The sequence below is a fragment of the Meriones unguiculatus genome, chromosome 19 (assembly GCF_030254825.1).
Source record: "Meriones unguiculatus strain TT.TT164.6M chromosome 19, Bangor_MerUng_6.1, whole genome shotgun sequence".
NCBI lineage: Eukaryota > Metazoa > Chordata > Mammalia > Rodentia > Muridae > Meriones > Meriones unguiculatus.
The window spans coordinates 14,220,471-14,237,845 of NC_083366.1; the positions used below are offsets into that span (position 1 = coordinate 14,220,471).

General features: G+C 45.9%; 1 protein-coding gene across 3 annotated transcripts in view; it reads left to right on the plus strand.

Annotated features, from left to right (window-relative positions):
- Nucleotides 1-17,375, plus strand: part of Fam107b (family with sequence similarity 107 member B) — a 198,172-nt gene that overhangs the window by 135,504 nt on the left and 45,293 nt on the right. Inside the window, exon 1 of one of the 3 annotated variants that reach the window (XM_021647498.2) lies at nt 1,788-1,948. The exons of the other annotated variants lie outside the window; for them this stretch is intronic. The gene's annotated coding sequence lies outside the window, so the exon portion shown is untranslated. Of the gene's footprint in view, nt 1-1,787; nt 1,949-17,375 lie in introns of those variants that run through there. 3 annotated transcript variants of the gene reach the window in all.

A 17,375-nucleotide genomic window follows, 5' to 3' on the forward strand; every position in this document is an offset into this window, starting at 1 on the left:
CAGATACACCAGCCACCAGGAAGGACACCAACTCGTGAAACTGAGCCAGAGTAAGTCCCCATCCCTTGCTTCTAACAGATGTTTTGTGAAAGTGGCAGGAAAAGGAGCTGAGACAACAGAGAATTTAGCAGCAGCAGCAGCTGAAAGTTTGTATTGAAAAGTTCACCCACAAAGCACCTGGGACACTGACGGTGGTGGTTAGGACTGGTTGGGACACTGCTGCCATACTACAGCAACAGAGCCCAGAGACAAGTGTGGCACTTACAGGAGATGAGGGAGGCTGTGCTAGCCATCATATGGGACCTTAGGGGTTGACACCAGTGTGGAGAGTGGAGAGGAGTAGGAATCTAGGCTAGATCCCAAGTTCTGGTTAGTGGCTAACCAGTGAAGAGAAGCACCACCATGCGAAGCAGGGGTGAGGAGGAATGGCAGACTGTGAGTGAGGTATGAGCAGAGGTATGACTAGGAAGGCTCTGAGAAAATATATTCCAAAACAAGTCATTGGTTTAAGTCTATGTAAACGCGGCAAAGGAATGTTGCAAAGTTACCAGTATTGCCTGTCATATTTTAGACTAGCATGAAGTAATGTAAACCCTGGGGTGAGTGATTCTATTGCTTCTGGGCTGGGCAGATGCCCAGGGGCTGGCTGAGCATGCCGTGTAGGAGAGATACCTCTGGAATAAGCAATTTGTCACTGAAATCCATCCAGAGCATTTATTTTTCTGTGCAAATATGACCTAAGCTCTTTGAGTCAGAAAAGTTTCCTAATAAATGAATCCTTAGTCATCCGCTGCCAAGAAAATGAAAAAGCATTTGGTATAGAATCCATCAACCTGCTGGCCTTGTTTTCACCCTGAGCCAGCTCCTGCTTTTGTAGTTGCTGCGATTCAGGTAGGCGGTAATCTTCGAATCTTTGAGGTGGCCAGGGAAACAACTCAACGTAAGCGAGCCAGAGAACGAAAATTGGAGAGAATTAAAAAAAAAATCAGTAAGTCCTTCCTTGATTTAAGTCTTCAGCTGCCCTTTGATGAGGGTGGGGAGGAAAACCCAGGGTTTGGGGTTCTGAGCCTTGGGTTGACTGTGAGTTTATGTAAGTATAACAAACTCCTTTTGAGTTCTCTTCCAAAAATATTTGGCGGCATTTCAGCGGACTGGAAAGAGAGAGAGAGAGAGGGAGGGAGGGAGAAGGAGGGAGGAAGAAAGAGGGAGTTAGTGAAGGAGAGGGACAGAGGGAGGGAAAGAGGGAGGGAGGGAGAGAGAGGGAGGTGGGGGAGAGAGAGAGAGAGAGAGAGAGAGAGAGAGAGAGAGAGAGGAGAGAAACAAAGCAAAAGAGCAACAGAGACAGAAAAGACACCCAGAGAAAGACAGAGGGGCAAATAGAGGCGGAGCAAGAGAGAGACAGACATGGAGACACAAATACAAAGAGAGACAGAAAGATGAGAGGCGGCACACACAAGCAGGTGCATACTGAATCTTTACACTGTAGGCGCAGTGAACTTGAATCTGTCTCCTTCCATTAGACAGGTGACAATTTTTACTCCTGTCTTCCTGCTCTTCCTTCCTGGGTCCCCAAGCTAACCAAAGTAAAGCACTCAACTCCTGACACCTGATCCAAGACCCAAAGCACTCCTCTGCACTCCTCTGCATCAGGGCCAACCAAAGCTGAAGGCTCGGAGCGGGGGGGGGGGGGGGGGGGGGGGGAGCGTGGTAAGAAATCGAGGCGTGGCCTATATTTGGGGCGTGGCCTGGTGATGACTCAGCGGCCCCGCCCCGCCACTTAATTCTGACGCGCGGGGCCGCGGGTGTGAGAGCCGCCCTGAGCCGGACGGGCTTCAGTCGGGCGTTGCGACCGCCGTCGGAACCGCCCTCTCGCCACCTCGGCTCCCAAGGTGCCGGGTACCACCGCCAGCGGCGGAGCGCGCCGGGGAGCAGCGCGCCTTTGTGCGAGGTAGGCTGGCCCCGCACTTACTTCTCACACAAAGACGAGGGGCTTGCGAGGCGGCCGCCCGCCGGGAGAAAGCGACGCCTGCCTGACCCGGGGGAATCCTGCGCCTGGCCTGCAGCGCGGGGTCCCTGGGGCGCAGGCGGCTGGCGGGAGCCCGGTGGCCCCCTGCGCTGCCTGGGGAGGTCGAGGGTGCAGGGCCCGGGCGGCGGCCCCGGTGGAGCGGCGCTGGGGCGGAGGGGACCCCGGTGGGGGGGCCGGACCCAGGCTGTTGCTCGGCTCATTGTTGCATCCTCGGCGCTGCAGACCCGGACCCGAGACCCAGGCTGCAGCGGCTGCGCTGCCCGCGGCCAGATGCCCGCCTCGCCTGCCCCGGCGGCAGGATGGGGTCAGCTTCCCGACGCCAGCCCCTGCCCGGCAGACAAAGGCGGGGTCGCACTGCTTTGAAAGGTGGTGGTGACACTGTTTCCTTTCTGCAAGTAACTTTTCTAGGTTGGACTCTGCTGAGTCCGGTCAAGCCAGGAGGTTGGGTGAGGTCTGCGCAGAAGTCCCAACGTTTTCCTTGGGTTTCGTGATTGCCTCCTGGGTGACTGGGAGGTAATCGGATGCATTAGAGCCAAGTTTTGACATGTGTGCGGGAAGTGAAGCGTCCCAGCTCTCTTTGAAATCCAGAGGGTTCCTGTTGAGAGGGTGAAATGCAGACACCAACCATACCATACCAGTCCCTTCTCAGAAAGATTTTTGTCCAGGACTGCAAAGCGAAGTTACATAGAATACTGAAGGGACCAACACAGGAGTAGAATGAGGCATGTCAGACTTAACTTTCTGAATTTGTGCCTCTTTGCTAACAGGCAGGCCAGTGTCTTTTTCTAGGCATGCTACCCTTCTATCATCTGGACACCTTAAGCTGTTAACGTTGCTTTAAATCCTGTCACAGGCGTGCGGCTAGGGACAGTTTCTAAATGTTTGTAGTTTCAGGCTTTACACTTCCGATTATATAATATATATTTGTGAAAATTAAAACAAAACAAAAACAAAAAAGATACCCAAACATACCCTGAGGATGAAGAAGGCATGCTTGCTTTATTTGTGATAGGGAAAAGAGAAAGAGCGCAAGAGAGACTAAGTGAACACATTATTAATAAATTCGTAACCTTTACACTTGTCTAAAGTATAACATTTAATATTGACAACTTTGCAATATTCCTTTGCCACTTTGACAGAGGATTAGAGCAACAACTTGTTTTGGAATATATTTTCTCAGAGCCTTGCCAGTAACTACTTATTCAGAAGGGAGAGGGAAGACGAATGAAAAAGTAATGTGCTCTGCAGTTTACTGGAGAGAGCTCACAAAAGGCTTTATGGAATATACCTACATGCATACATATACATATATATATATATATATATATATTCCCTTTGGATGTCAGGAGTAGCTTGGGACTGACTGCTTAAAAGGCAAGTATTTCTTTAAAAAAATTCTGAAATTCATGAGAAATACAAGCTGGAAAGAGCTGCTTTGTAGAAAGAATATCAGTGGTTTTTCCATATGCACCACGCATGCTTGAGGCGGAATTTTGGTCGAGAGAGTAAAATAAGTTTCCACTGCACAGTGAGTTTTGAGGGCCATTTGGTCACATATTTGGCCAGTGGACATGCTTGTTATTTTTATTTCCCCCTTGTGAAAATGTTAATGTTTGAATTCTTTAATGTGCACAGTGGAGAGAAGACTCTGAGACAGCCCTGTAGAGGCAGGGTGTTCAGGAGATGATGCAATAGCTTTTGAAGCTAGGAGGTGTGGTGAGGAGGAAGTTGTGGCTGTGTGCTCTCAGGTACATGGTTTTGTTGCTGTCCCTCCTATTTGGAGGTTTTTTTATCTGTACTTTGGGGTTCCTCAATGCTTGCAGTAGTTGCAGGGTTGCAGTGACCCCTAGGTGGAGGGCAGAATAGTTAGCACTCTGTAGTGATCTGTGTTGCTTTTCTAGTCATGGCACTTGGCTACGTAATAGAGTCAGAATAAAGTCCAGGAGGAAACAAACTGCAGAGTGCCCGGCTCTTGTTTTTCACCCCCTCTGTGGTGCTTTGGACAGTGTGAGCTTGGACCTCAGGTCAGAGTTTAGGAGTCTTTCCCTTCATTTTGGTTGCCATGTATGCCAAGAGCCAGTTGTTGGAGAGTCCATTGCGGATGTGGTTAAAGGACTTACTTTGTACCTGAGGGGCGCTCAGAGAAGCCCTGTTACCGTAGGACGACAGGTGCTGGGTCTCAGTCACTATAGCGCTGGTTTTTCTTTAAAATAACCACAGTAAAGGTAGGGCTTTTACTGGTTTTCTCTGATGATTGAGGGGTAGAAGATTCTTCCCCTCACTGAACGGGGGATGCACAGATGAGTACTATGGCTTAATTAGTGTTGTTAATGTCTAAGAGAGAGCTCCTTCTCTCTAGAATTCGAAGTGCAGGATTGTTTTGAGAAAGTGGACTTCAGAGTTTGGTTCAGTGAGATCTGGATTTTCAGCCATTTGTGTAAGTCCAAATGTACCTTAGTGGGTTTAGAAAAAGTGCTAGGGAGAAACTGACCAGCTTTGGGCTTCACTGGCTCCATACTGGGCAGGGAAAGTTTGAACTAAAGATCTATGTATGCATCCATAGCTATGCCTAACTTTAGCATGGTTCCACAAGAACTTCCTATTTCCTTGTGTCTTCCCCTGTTCTAATCTTTGCCTGTTCTTGCCTTTCCTGTTTGAAGCAATCTATTATTTTCTTTTTTTCCTTCCTGTGGAGAAGTGCTGCGCCTTTTCCATCTGAACTTTTCCTAACCCCAAGTACTTACGGGGAGTAGATTTAAAGGAGTGAATGCTTTTATCCATCTAGTACCATGGGTTTTGTGCCTTAACTGTGAAAGAAATACAGTAATTTGGGAAGCTGTCTTGGGTTACTTTTAGACATGGTAAGTCGATGGGGGCTGTTTCTGGGGTTGCTGAGGGAGGCTTTGTACAGGTGCTTAGGGAACAGGCCCTGAGTTCATTGTAGTTAAAAGATGAACTAGGCCCTTGTTGCAGGGTAGGTAAGTGTGATATTTTAAGAATTATACAGAGTGACCCTACATTTTTTTAACAGCTGTTACTTTTAGAGCTGTGAATGGAAATTAGCACTTTTTGATTTAAGCTGTTTTAGAAAGAATGAGAGAAACCACCGAGAAGAATGGGGATTAAGTTTCTATCCCTGTGAAGCCTGATGTTGTCAGCCAGACACTTGGGGCCGAGAGCATGAGTTGCCCACGCCTGCTGACAGGGACTAGCTGAGCTACCTGGTGAGGTGGGCCACTGTGTTTTGTCTAGAGTTTGACTGTGTTGTAGGGACAGTTTCTAGTGCAGAATTGAAGAGTGTCTGAGAGATGTCGTCGTCATACATGTTCGTCGTCCCCACTGACAGTAAATCTTAGGTCCAGTCCTGGAAGCCAGTTGTTGCAGTGTCATGGCATGGTGACTGAGAGACTCTGAGAAGTGAATGCTGGTGTTAGACAGAGGTCAGCAGACTGCAGCTGTTTCCCCCCCTTTTCTGAAGACTCTATTGCAGATCAAGAGGCAGGTAGAGGAGCTTGTGGGAAAATAGAGAGGACTGGCTTCAGGGTATTCCCATGCTCAGTTGTGATACAGGAAGGAAGAGGGGATAGGTTCAGGAGGGCTGTGTTTACGTCAGAGGAACACAGGGCAGCCCTGCTAAAGATGTCATTCAAAGTTGGAGTGTCAGGCAAAGGGCAGTGAGCAGCTGGACCTGTGGTTGGTGTCCTCAGTAGTGGTGTGTGTGTGCGCGTGTGTGTGGCTGCCTGTCTCTCTGCCTGTCTGTGTCACATACTTGTGTGAGGTCTTGAGGGAGCTGCACACTGGCACTGATGACTGGCTTGCATGGACCTCCATAGCGCACAGGCATGGTGTGGTGGTAGAGCATGCTGCAGGATTAGGAGGCCCGCCTCAGTCCACCCGCCTTGGGCTGCTCTTGATTAAGCCCTTGCCGTCATGAGACACAGAAAGCTTTAGTTAGGGAATTTGCTGGGCCTCTGTAAGCTTCCTAAGAATGAATCATTAAGACTTCTCTCTTAACAGAATGAAATATAGGTTACAGTCGGATGACCTCTAGCAAATCACTGTGAACTTTCCTCTTTTGTGAGGGCTAACTTGAATTGGGTAATACTGACCACCTATGCACCAGGTAAACACACCAGACTTGGTCCCTGAGACCAGATGACTGGTGTTCATGCTTTCCTGTGACTGTCTGGGGCTTTTAAAAAATACACTTAAATTTGCTTTTCATTATAGGGCACTGAGAGATGGCTCAATTGATAAAGCACTTCCTGCACAGACCTGAGAATTCGAGTTAGGATTCCCAGTACCCGTGTGAAAAGCTGTGGGAAGTGTATGGCTGTAATTAGGTCCAGGGAGGCAGAGGCAGGAGGATACCTGGGTCATGTCCATTATTGGTGACCACAGGTTTGGCCAAAGCTGTTCTCTAGAGATGACTGGTTGACTGGAAAGTCCCCAGTTCCCTCTCTCTTTGGCCTCTCTCAGCCATCATTCTCCCCTTTGAATCTGTGAACTTGACTCTTAGGTACTTCACAGAAATGCAACCAACTGTGCAGCATCGGGCCTTCTACAGCTGCCGTTCTTCACTCAGTATGACACCTTCAGGGCTTATTAAGGTTGGAGCATACAGTATGCCGAACCGTATTCTATTGTAAGTATATACCACACTGTCTAAAAACCATAATCTGTTGGTAGATATTTAGGTGATTCCACAACACTTCTAGAAGAAAACAGGAAATCTTTGCAAAATTGGCTTTAGCGGTGATTTCATGGATTTGACAGAACATAGCAAAAAAAAAAAAAAAAAAAGAAACAACAACAAAAACCCCAAAGTAATGGAATTAGCCTCAGCACAGCAAAGCAGAAGGGCAGCCTACAGAATTAGTGATGATTTGTTAGCCATTTAGCTCAAGAGGACTCAACAGTAATTAAAAAAAAAAACTTTTAAAATGGCCTAGGGCCTGGAGTCCACATTTTACTGAAGCCTTGTAACTAAGAATTTTAGCAGCCGGTCACATGGGGGTATTTGGAGAGGGCAGAGACTCTGTTCCCCTCTTCATCTGGCTTCTTGTCATGTTCCCTGGAGGGTTTTAAAGATAACCTGGTTGTCATATTAGAAATTCCACGTTGTGTTCTATTCTTGGACTCAGGTTTTGGCATTCTTCCCAAAGTGTCATAACGAGGTGTGGGAGAGAAGAGGGTTGTGGAAGCCTGACAGCGACATTCATTGAGTGTGTGTGCTCTGCAGTGGAAGTGAAAAGTCAGGTTTTTAAGGTGCCTGAGCCTGATGGATACTAGTGAACTTTTCCACAGTCTAAGCGAGCACAGGTTGTTTATGATGGCTAAGGTAGAGATATGGCCTGGACAAAATGTCATCTGGACGTCTCTATGTCAGTGTTCTTCCCCTGAAAAACTAATGTCTTTGAAATAGGGACAACTGTGGACAAAAGTGTGACAAAAGTTCATCCTAGTCCCACCCTCTTATCCTCCTTCCCTTCTTCCCTTGTTCTTTCTTCCTATCTTCTGTAGTTGCATAGAGTACTACAGATGCCTGGAAGAGAGAAGCCTGGACTGCAGCCAGGCTTCCTGTGAGTTAGTGGACGGTGTGAGACAGGCTTTTTGGCTTTTGTAAGCTCAGGTCATTCCACCTCCCTACCTCTCACTGTCATCTTCGCGTCTTTTACACCTGACGATGTACCCTGTGACTGTCAGCTGCTGCTGTGGAGCATGCCCCGGGGTCTTGGAACGTGGGCCGGTCTTCAGGAGATGGCGTAAGGAGGCAGGCCTGGAATGGTGGGGAAAATGCATCGCACTTCCTGTCAGTCAGCTGTGCTCATGGAATTGGAAGCATGATAGACTAAAGTTTGACAGTGGCCTATAGGCCTATTTGTTATTTATACAACATTCTGCCTGCACACCAGATCTTACTATAGTTGTTTATGAGCCACCATGTGGTTGCTGGGAATTGAACTCAGGACCTTTGGAAGAACAGCGAATGTTCTTAACCTCTGAGCCATCTCTCCAGCCCGGGATCCTGTCTTCTTACCTGTAAAATACAATGCTAGCAACAAACGCACACACTGGCAGTTACCCCCAACAGCACAGTTTCTGATGGCATCCAGAGCAGTGTGTACCTTCAGATGACATTAATAACAGAAGGAGTTAGGGTTCACCAGTACCCGGCTCTGAACTCTGTTATCGTTTGTGATCTTCCAAGTGAGTCCTTGAGGGTCTTTCTGTGGTTCGTGCATGGCCAAGGAGAGTAAAGTGCAGAGAGACTAACCCGCTTGCCCAGGGCTATAAAGCGAAGATCAGGAGGAGGCTTTGTCCTCATAGAACTGCCTCTTCATCCTGCTGGGCTCTTCTGGCTCCTTATAGAAAGCTTCTGAGAGGGCTGAGACTTCGAGTAGGGAAACAGGCTTGCAGATAAGTCTGAAGTTGTAGCTTTAGGAGCAATGTTGGTCCCTAATTTTTAGTTTGGCTTTGCCATATGGATATTATGGTGTCTTAAAGCGATCCTTTTGTGGGGTAATTTTCTTGGGCATAACATCAGAGTGGCACCAGGTTAAAAAGCACGTAATTATGCCATTAGGCAGAGCTTGCCTGCTTGAGTTATGCTGTAAATATGGTGTTTACCAGAAATACTATTTTTGTATGAAGTACCCTGAGGCTATTTATGACTTTACTATTACTGGATAGAATTTAATTAGTCATCATACATTTTTTAAAGATGATTATGAAATTGCATTAGATATTAATGTGTTTTCTCCTCTTTGTGCCAACTGCATATTTGAAGTTTTTTTCTATGTAACATTCCTACTGGAAGATTTCATGGCCTGTATCACGGAAGGATTCCTTATGTATTACTAGTATTCTGAAGTTGTGGGAATATTTTCAACAACTAGTTTACATGAGTAGATTGGGAAGAGCTGGCCACGTGTGTTTTCCGGGCCAAGCACTGATGAGCCCTGACTTGTTAATGGCAGTGAGCTGTTTGGAATAAGGACGCGCTTCACGACCGGATTTTACCCTTGGTTTCTGCTGAGACCCTCCTTGCCAGTTCCACATCTCAATTCAGCGGAACTGTAGAGTTGTCACAGGAGCCTTTCAAAGGTAAAATGCCATCCTGTCTCTTAGGCTTTTGCTGTATAATCTAGTTTACTAGTCAGAGTCACAGCATTTTAAGGAGAGAAAAAAAATCACAATTTTCATTTTAAAAGTTTTCCTTTGATTCACCTTGGCTGTTTTTTTTTTTTTTTTTTTTTTCTTAAGAGATTAGTGGGTGTGATGATAGACTCTGAATTTGGTGAAAACAGACAAAAGTCAAATCCTGTCCTCCCTCCCCCTCCGTGCTAGAGTGGATGAGTGGATCTTTGTTTAAGATGCAAAATCTAAGTAGCTTTTTGGCTCTTCTCCCTTTCTCTCAATCCTCCAGCATCTTACTCACTTCAGATCTGACCTTTCTGCCTGGAGCACCGACTTTCCTCTTTTTGCAAGAATAAGTTTTGGATAAAACCCTGGGCTGCTACAAACTTATTTGCAAAAGTTTCTGGGTGGGAAGGTCTGTAGGTTTCCTCTTGGGGTATTCCCCGGAACTGTCCGGTGTTCTTCTAACCTCAGAGACTTCCCCTTCTGTGCTGGGCAGAGCAGAGCATCCTTGTTTCTGTTGCTAGGCCCTGCCCTATGCCTGAGGGGTGGCTGAAGGTTCTGTCAGCTGAAAACCTAGGCAAGATTTAAGGGGAAGCCCAGAAATCTCTTGAATTTGTCTTCATCTTAACATTGGCCTTACTTCTTCATAGTGTGGCAGGAACTTTATTATGCCTGGTTTCTTTGAAGCTGAGTCTTTAAAAAGTGCACAGGCTGCAAGTGCTAGTTCTGACTCTTAAGGCTTTCTAAATCCAGCTGTTCTTCCTCAGCACCTTCTTCCTTGTGCTCTTGAGGAAACCAGGTCAGTTGTCTAGTAGAATGGCCCACTTTCTGGATTGCACTACAGTTTACCTTGAAAACTTGTTCCATGAGTCCTTGAATTTATCACCACCGCTTTGCTGGGTTCATGGTCATCTCTTTGGGAAGGGCTAATTTGTTGGTAGTGACATCTGCTTCATGTTGCATCATCCCAAGACACCGTGTGGCTGTCACTCACAGTGCTACGAACTTTGATCAGTGGGTTTTTATGTTGGCAGCTTGATCCATCACTGTGAATTTCCTCCATCGATCTTTCTCCAGATGTTAGTATCTATTGATGATGGTTGCTTGACTTAAGTATTTCATTAGCAATTGTTTGATGAGCAAGTTATCAAGTGTGAGAGGAGACCTGCGGTGGCCAAAGTGTCTGGCAACCTCCATGTCGTAGCAGCGTAAGGATATTAGGGACTTAATAGCGAGAAAGAGAGTGGCTGGTCTTTCCGGTTATTGCAAGTAAGGTGCTTCCTGCTGCTAGAGTTAACTGCCATTTGTACTGCCTTTTCTGAACGTTATTGTGTCAGGCTAGTCTTATTGTAAGTTGAGTTTTATAGTAATATTAACTCCTGTGTGTTTACGCTGTTAGGAATTTAGAGCACAGAAGTATAAGGTACAGTTCTATGTGGTGGCACAGACTTGTCTGTTATCTTCTTCAGTAACCAGTCGAGATTTTCTGATGTGTAAGGACATGTATGGCCACACTTTTTTTTTTTTAGGTAAATCATTAATCAACTTAACAAAGGGTAGGTGAGAGATAGTTCAGTGGCTAAGGGCATTTACTTCCCTTCAAAGGACTCAAGTGTAGTTCCCAGAACCTATGTTGGATGGATCACATCTTAACTACAGCTGCAGAGGATCTAATGCCTTCTTTTGGTCTTCATGGGCACCAGCACACACATGGAACACACACACACACACGATATATATAAATAAACTTCTTTTAAAAAGAGGAGAATGATGGGCTGGAAAGATGGCTCAGTTGGTAAATTACTAGTTGTGCAACTGTGTGGCTCTGAATGTAATACCCAGAACCCGTACAAAAGCCCAGTGCACCCTAGTGTATCTGTAATCCCAGTGCTCAGGAGACAGGAAAGGGGGATCATGGGTGCTCACTGGCCAGCCAGTCTAGCTGATTCGATGAGATCCGGGCTCACTTAAGAGAAGACTGTCTCTAAAGGTAAGTAGATAGCAATTATGAAAGACATCTGACATCCACCTCTGGCCATCACATAGACCTGTGTGCACACAGGACCATGTACACACACACACACACACACACACACACACACACACATGCACAGAAAGAGAGAGAGAGAGACAGACAGAGACAGGGGGAGAGAGAGTGAGAGAGACAGACAGAGAGAGAGAGAGAGAGAGAGAGAAAGGAGAACGATAAGGCTTGAGATGGTTTTGTTTTAGTTCTGAAACACAGCTTCAGTTTTAAGAGTGGTTGGGAAAGATGAATTACTGCTCTGTTTTCAGTAGGTAGCAATAGAGAGTGCTCCTTTTAAAGGACCATGCCATAGCAAATGAAATTGGCTTACCTCACCAGCAAGCTTCGCCCTGACACTCTAGTCAGATCTGGGGATACTCTGAGCATTAGAAGGGTGTGGGAATAGATTGCTTTCTCCTGTGTGAGTGACCATAGTGGTACCATAGTGTGCTTCTGGAAACCGCATTGTGACACGGGTCAGCATTATGATGGTCCAAAGAGTTTGGGCATCCCTCCCATAGGCAGTGTCTTAAAGATCATGCTTTTGGCTAGACAGTTGGTATCAGGTAACTCTTGACTCTGACCATTAGGTGTTGATGAAATCTGGAATGATAAAAGAATTTGACAGTGTAAAATGATGCTTACAAAAGCAACAGAAATCAGGAGGCATCTGATTTAGTCTCTATTTTTGAGAGGATGGGGGCAGTGGTGAATAAACTAATGCTTAGATGTTTAAGCAGCCTTCCTGAGACCACGCAGCTAATGATAGCAGTGTGGAGCCTGAACTCACACTATAAAAATGTTCCCTAATATTGGATATTTATGTATATGCCAAATGCTTTGTAATACATCAGTTTTTAGACTCCTTACAACCATTTTACCAAAAGCAGAGACATCCATAATCACCAGCATCACTTGGCCCTTGATTATACTAAATACAGAAAGAGTCTTGCTACCCATACTTTGGTCCTGCCCGACCTTCTGCTTTCCTCCTTCCATCCCGCTTACTATTTTTAATGCTTTTTTCCCCCCCAAAGGAATACCACATTCTTATTTCTCATACATTGTCTCTTTCAGGGCCTTCTGTGTATTCTGTTTGTTTATTTGGTTTTTCCAGACAGGGTTTCTCTGTGTAACCTTGGCTGTCCTGGAACTCATTTCTGTAGACTAGGCTGGCCTTGAACTCAGAGGTCTGCCTGCCTCTCCCTCCTGAGTGCTGGGATTAAAGCCATGTGCCACCACCAGGCTGCTTGTTAAGATTGATAAAGGGTCTTTGTTTGTTGGTTTCTTTGTTTTTACTTCCTTGATGAGTTACTTATTTACTTATTTGTTTGAGACAGAGATCTGCCTGCCCCTGCCTCTCTAAAGCTAGGATTAATGGCATGCGCCATCACCATCTAGTATGCACGATTTTTTAAAAAAATCACCAGCTTTAAGTTTGGTCAGTGGAAATTGATGTGCTAGCTAGAGTATTATTTAAATGGTGATTTCTCTTGGCTTTTATAAAGGCATTAAAAGGGCTTTGAAGTGCTAGATGTTTCAAGACCCTTAGATGTCTAGGTAGATTTGAACTGATAGTATATTTTGATAAGTGCCACATAAAAAAGAAACAAACCATCCCTCAGATCATTTGTATTTTACAAAATCACCACTTATCCTTTAAATACTTGAAAACATCACTAGGGGTTGACTTGGGAGCTGCTTGTCTCTTTTCTTCTCTATGCCGGGCAGTGCTGGACCTAAGGCTTCCTGCAGGTACCTCTGGGGAGGTGTGTGGGAGATAGTGGGAGGAATTCAGGCCCTGGGCCATCCTTCCTGTGAGAGGAGGAGGGAGGTGTGTGGTGTGGATTTCCCGAGGTTAGCCTTGCTTCCTTAAGGCTCCAGGCATCACTTCCCTGTACAGCCCAGGAAGTGCAGTGTGTTCCCCAGAGCTGTTCATTAGACTACTTAACCCGTGTTCCCGGAACACTCCAGGATAAGAACGGAGGCCAGTGTCCTCTTGGATGTGGTTTGTTCTCTGATCCATAAGGAGCTTACACATTTTGTGGTAAAATAAAAACACACTTGGCTTTGTGGCTTTTCTTATATGTACCCAGAGAGCTTGTTTGCTTTCAGTACCCCTAAATTACAACGCTTCATGCACTTCCTTTCACACTTAATGGCTGAGATCGGTGACTCTAAAGACTTGTGTTTTCCCTGTAGCCCATTTCTGCTTGAAACTAGACAGCCTGTGTACTGTCTGGGACATGTTGCATGCATGTGCCTTGAGGAGAGCAGAGCGCAGAGCTGACTAATTTCAAAAACAGCCTATTTATAGCCCTTCAGAGTAATTGTCAGACACTTGGTCTGTGCGTTCTTGCTAACATGTGGATCAACATGGCTGTTTAAATGGAGATGAATTGTTTTGTATGTGTGGATGATTCACTTGGTAGTCCTCTATCAATTCATACCCCGACTGTGTCTCTGAAGTGTGTCACTGCAGTAATAGCCCAGGGAGGAGTTTTTAATAATTAGCATTGGATTCAGTGTGGGATGGTGCTTTAGAGAACTCACATCTCTCTCTTTCTCTCTCTCTCTCTCTCTCTCTCTCTGTGTGTGTGTGTGTGTGTGTGTGTTAGGGAGAGCAGAGGGAGGGAGATAGAGAGAGAGAGAGAGAGAGAGGAGGGAGAGAGAGAAGAGAGAGACTGCAGTGCATGGATTTGGGAGCTGTGGCCAGAGGAGGATATCAGAAGGCCTATTCTGTCACACCCCGCTGTATTCCCTTGAACTAGAGCCTCTTATTGAACCTGGAGCTAGCCTGGTCAATAAGCCCCAATCACATCTTTGCTTCCCCTTCCACCACAACCACACAGTGCTTGGGATACAGGTATACCTGCCTTTTTAATGTGTTGGGAATTTGAACTCAGGTCCTCATTCTTACTCAGCAAGTACCTCTCCCCAGCCTCTTAGTTTTTAAAATGTACTGAAGCTGCTGGGTCACACAGGACTTGAAGCTCTTCTGTATGTCTCTGCAACTAGGACTCTCTTCCCTTGACCCTGACTTAAAACAGTGTTGCTAGCTGTCACAGTCTTGCCTTATCGTGCCTAGCCCATGTGTTTGCTACCACAAAGAATATAAACAGGAACAGGAAACAAAAGTCGATAGTTACTGAGATGGTGATAGCTTTATTGCAGAGAATGAGTGATGAGGTTTGAAATTCTGTGGAAGAGGCAAGTTCTTCTTTATCTAGTAGAAAGTCTAAAACATATTAGGTGTTAAAAATAGTTTCTCATGTTACAGACAGAAGCCTAGCCATTTGTTTACATGCATGAGAACGTTTTTTTGCTGTCTCTTCGTTTTGACTTCTAGGGCCAAGTGACTTCCTGTGCCTGAATATATTTATAAGTTCTTTCTAAATGTAAGAGAATGTGTTTTTGTGGATAAACACATGGGAATAAAACATGAGTTCTCATGGTGGTTGAGTGAAATATCTCAAACATCACCATGGCTTTAGTCTTTTGCAGACATAGGGCATTATTTATTAGTTCTAACAGCACACAAGAGAGAGTAAGAACTTGATGTTGGTTAGAAATGTGATGTCTGAGATGTTCTTTTCCCCTTACATACTAAAATAATGTTCTCATCTTTGCTTTTTAACCCTAAAGTGAACCATCAGGTAAAGTGTAGGCAGCGTGTCTGTGTGCAGGTATCAACAACACTTCTCATGTATGCTTCCGCAGGGTGGTGTCTTCATGTGAGTTCATACCTGACTGTTGACGTGGCTACTCAACGGCATGAGGCTTTTGATCTTATTAGAACTCATGAGAATTTGTTCCAGGTTTGGTTTTGAAGTGTTGGGCTAGCTTTAAGCTCTGATAGAATATAGAGATGAGTGGATAGAGGGCTCAACCTGGAGCTTTGGGATCTGTCTCTACTAGGGTTACTGTTGCTGTCATGAACCACCATGTTGGAGGTCAAGTTGAAGAGGAGAGAGTTTTTTGGGTTTATACTTCATTTCCCTGTTCATCATCGAAGGAAGTCAGGACAGGAATCTGGAGGCAGGAGCTGATGCAGAGGCCACAGAGTGGTGCTTACTGGCTTGCTCCCATGGCCTGCTCAGCATCTGTACCCCAAACTCAAGACCACCCACAGTGGGCTGGGCCTTCCCCCATCGACCACCAATCAAGAAAATGCCCCACAAGCTTGCTCACAACCTGACTTCAAGGAGGCATTTTCTTCCCGTTCGATGACTTTAGCTTGTGTCAGTGTGACGTAAAACTGTCCAGCACAGACTCTAATTGGAGAATGGAGGGGGCACCTCTGGGCACAAAAGTGTGGGTGGCTGTTAATTTAGACTGCTAGATATAGAGTGGCTTTAGTGACCAACATTCAACTCTTAGTTAGGAGGTGAGAATGCCATCTGGCAGGTTCAGAGTTAGGAAGGGCCTGCATTCAGGTTTATAGATAACTTCTTGCCGTATCAGGAGAGAGGAAAAAAAATCATGTATCATGGCCGAGAGGACAAGTGGCATTTTCATCCCTTCTCTTAGCATTTGAATCTAGGCTCTAACTCTGTGTATTACCTTCTCAATGTTCTGCTTCCATATACCATTGCATTTTGGGTTAGGATTCACAGGATGAATTTTAGGAGTGACACCATCTGATCTGTGGTGTAATCAAGGCAATCAGTGATTTAGATTTTGTGGGAAGGTGGCAAGGTTGGTTCTTAGAAGCAAGGAAGTGTTCTTCAGAGAAGGGGTCTTCAGGGTCCAGAATGGACATGGGGGTGAAGGGTCGGGAGTGGTAGAAGTAGCAGTGTTGGTGCAGGTCAGGATCCAGCACACGGGAAAGCCAGATCAGGTCCCCAAACCCAGGGAGGACAGTGGTGCTGAGCAGGTAGTCTTGCCAAGTGTATTTGTTATTTTATGGAGGCCTGGTATTCAAGAACTGTTTGCTGTTTGAGAGTAGCAGCCAGGGTCACCTGTTAGTGGCAGGGGGAGAGCAGGCGAGGAGCCTTCTGCATAGGGTCAGTGTTTCTCCAGGCTTGTCTGGTTGGTCCAGGTCTAGTCACCATCCTCTCTATGAAGTGGCTCTAACAGAGCCTGTCCACTCTATGAGGTGATGTGGCTATGGTTGGCAGTGTGGTCATCCAGCTTACATGTACATGGCTGCAGGGAGATACCCATTGCACATGTGAATGATGAACCTGATTGAAGATTTGTCCCTCAGCGGCTTCCAGTTTGCCGCATCACTGTAGAGACCTGGCTGTTCTCTTTACATATGTACTGTTGGAATTCTAAAAGATACTGTGCGTGTGCTTCTCTGAGTTCGCCTCTCTGGTTTGTTTTAGATGACTGTTTGCTCAGCTAATATTGGAAACTTGAGTACATCACATGCCACTGTATCTGTCATTGCACCTCTTCTGGAGGCTCTTAGGAGACAGTAGTCTCTTTTCCTGGGAGCTCCTAGGAGCTCAATAGGCTTCTTAAGACATGGCTGGCTAGGACTGTTTAGATAAGGAGGCAGGAGAGTGAGGAAGAGGAAGGAGAGGAGGGAAGCTGAGCCTTCTTTGCTTTCCAGCCTGATGAGAACTGGTTTGGGAAACCTTATTTTCTCATTGACTGCTGGGAAAGTAGACATGAGGGAGTAAGGTAGTGGGAGCGATCTGTGTCCTCAGAGTTTGCTGGTCTTCATGCAGAGAGTGCCCTATGCTTGTGTTCCTTGTGAGACTCAAGAGAGAGATTATGTGGAACATTTTATTTGGAGGCCACCCTATAAAGATCACTGTTGTATCTGAAATGCCTTTGTTCCTGGTGAAAGGGGATGAAAGGTCCTGGGGCCTGAATGCCATGGGATGAGAAAGCAGTCCTTGGGGACATGCTTGCTTTCCCACCTTTGGGTTGTTCCTGTGTTCACTTTATTATGCACGGAGGTTTTCCAGGTCTGGGTGGAAACAGGACCCTGTTGGTCAATCTTTGAGTCTCTTGAAGGGCTTTCCTGCTTCCTAAAGTTGGGCGCCTGACACTAAGATGACTGTACTCACTTGTGGGCTTCACTGTTTGCCTCCATGGGGCTGAGTGAACTTCAGAAAGTCCTGTCTCGCCTCAGCTGGTCTTTGTCTGTGTTTGTTGAAGCTATGATCTGCAGGAGTAGCTAGAAATTCCTCTATAAGGCGGCATTTACTTGTGTTTCTATCATTT